The sequence below is a fragment of the Rhipicephalus microplus genome, unplaced genomic scaffold (assembly GCF_043290135.1).
Source record: "Rhipicephalus microplus isolate Deutch F79 unplaced genomic scaffold, USDA_Rmic scaffold_149, whole genome shotgun sequence".
NCBI lineage: Eukaryota > Metazoa > Arthropoda > Arachnida > Ixodida > Ixodidae > Rhipicephalus > Rhipicephalus microplus.
Genome location: NW_027464720.1, coordinates 179,921 through 183,380, shown reverse-complemented (window position 1 = coordinate 183,380; position 3,460 = coordinate 179,921).

The window sequence follows — 3,460 nt, the reverse complement described above, 5'->3', positions numbered from 1 at the left end:
AACCTAACATAACCTTCGCACTTCTATCGTTAGAAAACGTTTTACTCGCTACTTTACATTGCTTTCTACAACATTACGACGGTTTCAAGCGCTTTCACAATAGATATCGCAGTTCCAACTTGTAAAGGTGAAAAACACTGCATCTCACTAAGTGACATTGTTTAATGCGGTTTTACGACGGTTCATACCTTAACCTAACGTAACCTAACCTAACCTAACCCAACCTAACCTAACATAACCTAACCTAACCTAACCAAACCTAACCTAACGTAACCTAACCTAACCTAACCTAACCTAACCTAACGACGTTTGCAAGCGCTTTCACATTAGATATCGCAGTTCCCGACTTGTAATTGTGAAAAACACTGCATCTCACTAAGTGACATTGTTTAATGCGGTTTTACGACGGTTCATATCTTAACCTAACCTAACATTCGTACTTGTATTGAAAAACGCTCTATTACACTGTTTCGTTCACAATTACGATATTTGCATTACCTCACAGTTTTTCACCAACTTATTGCAGTACAGAACGCTGTATCTCGCTAAATGTCATTGTTCTTTAAGGTTTCACGATGCTTGCATGCGCTTTAACGAGATTATCACAATATAGCAGTTTCGCACTTGTAACGGTAGAACACGCAGTATTTGGCTTGTTCATGCCGTTTTGTGTGCATTTACAACATTTCACTTATCGCAGTTTATTACTCGCAATAAAACAACACTATCTCGTTAGATGACGTCGTTTTTGGTAGTTTCACGACGCTACCTAGCTTAAAGTAACCTAACCTAACCTAACCTTCGCACTTCTATCGTTAGAAAATGTTTTACTCGCAACTTTACAATGTTTTCTACAAGATTACGACGGTTTCATGCGCTTTCACATTAGATATCGCAGTTCCCAACTTGTAAAGGTGAAAAACACTGCATCTCACTAAGTGACATTGTTTAATGCGGTTTTACGACGGTTCATACCTTAACCTAACGTAACCTAACCTAACCTAACCTTACCTAACCTAACCTAACCTAACCTAACCCAACCCAACCCAACCTAACCTAACCTAACCTAACCTAAACTAACCTAACCTAACCCAACCTAACCTAACCTAACCTAACCTAACCCAACCTAACCCAACCCAACCCAACCTAACCTAACCTAAGCTAACCTAACCTAACCTAACCAAACCTAACCTAACCTAACTTAACCTAACCTAACGTAACCTAACCTAACCTAACCTATTCTAACGTAACCTAACCTTACCTGACCTAACCTAACCTAACGTAACCTAACCTAACCTAACATAACATAACGTAACCTAACCTAACCTAACCTAACCTAACCTAACCCAACCTAACCCAACCCAACCCAACCCAACAACACCCAACCCAACCTAACCTAACCTAACCTAACCTTACCTAACCTAACCAAATTATCCTTACCTAACCTAACCTAACCTAACGTAACCTAACCTAACCTAACCTAACGTAACCTAATCTAACCTAACGTAACCTAACCTAACCTAACCTAGCCCAACCTAACCTAACCTAACCTAACCTAACCCAACTCAACCCAACCTAACCTAATCTAACCTAACCTAACCTAACCTAACCTAACCTAACCTAACGACGGTTGCAAGCGCTTTCACATTAGATATCGCAGTTCCCCACTTTTAATGGTGAAAAACACTGCATCTCACTAATTGACATTGTTTAATGCCGTTTTACGACGGTTCATATCTTAACCTAACCTAACATTCGCACTTGTATCTAAAAACGCTCTATTACACTGTTTTGTTCACAAATACGATATTTGCATAACCTCACAGTTTTTCACCAACTTATTGCAGTACAGAACGCTGTATCTCGCTAAATGACATTGTTCTTTAAGGTTTCACGATGCTTGCATGCGCTTTAACGAGAATATCACAATATAGCAGTTTCGCACTTGTAACAGTAGGACACGCAGTATTTGGCTTGTTCATTCCGTTTTGTGTGCTTTCACAACATTTCACCTATCGCAGTTTAATACTCGCAATAAAACAACACTATCTCGTTAGATGACGTCGTTTTTGGTAGTTTCACGACGCTACCTAGCTTAACCTAACCTAACCTAACCTAACCTTCGCACTTCTATCGTTAGAAAACGTTTTATTCGCAACTTTACAATGTTTTCTACAAGATTACGACGGTTTCATGCGCTTTCACATTAGATATCGTAGTTCCCGACTTGTAATGTTGAAAAACACTACATCTCACTAAGTGAGATTGTTTATTGCGGTTTTACGACGGTTGATATGTCAACCTAACCTAACATTCACACTTGTATCTAAAGACGCTCAATTACACTGTTTCGTTCACAATTACGATATTTGCTTGACCTCACAGTTTCTCACCAACTTATTACAGTACAGAACGCTGTATCTCGCTAAATGACATCGTTCTTTAAGGTTTCACGATACTTGCATGCGCTTTACCGAGAATGTCACAACATAGCAGTTTCGCACTTGTAACGGTACAACACGCAGTATTTGGCTTGTTCATGCCGTTTTGTGTGCTTTCACAACATTTTACCTATCGCAGTTTCGTACTCGCAATAAAACAACACTATCTCGTTAGATGACGTCGTTTTTGGTGGTTTCACGACGCTACCTAGCTTAAACTAACATAACTCAACCTAACATAACCTTTGCACTTCTATCGTTAGAAAACGTTTTACTCGCTACTTTACATTGCTTTCTACAACATTACGACGGTTTCAAGCGCTTTCACATTAGATATCGCAGTTCCCGACTTGTAATTGTGAAAAACACTGCATCTCACTAAGTGACATTGTTTAATGCGGTTTTACGACGGTTCATATCTTAACCTAACCTAACATTCGTACTTGTATTGAAAAACGCTCTATTACACTGTTTCGTTCACAATTACGATATTTGCATAAACTCACAGTTTTTCACCAACTTATTGCAGTACAGAACGCTGTATCTCGCTAAATGACATTGTTCTTTAAGGTTTCACGATGCTTGCATGCGCTTTAACGAGAATATCACAATATAGCAGTTTCGCACTTGTAACGGTAGAACACGCAGTATTTGGCTTGTTCATGCCGTTTTGTGTGCATTCACAACATTTCACCTATCGCAGTTTAATACTCGCAATAAAACAACACTATCTCGTAAGATGACGTCGTTTTTGGTAGTTTCACGACGCTACCTAGCTTAAAGTAACCCAACCTAACCTAACCTTCGCACTTCTATCGTTAGAAAACGTTTTACTCGCAACTTTACAATGTTTTCTACAAGATTACGACGGTTTCATGCGCTTTCACATTAGATATCGCAGTTCCCAACTTGTAAAGGTGAAAAACACTGCATCTCACTAAGTGACATTGTTTAATGCGGTTTTACGACGGTTCATACCTTAACCTAACGTAACCTAACCTAACCTAACCTAACCTTAC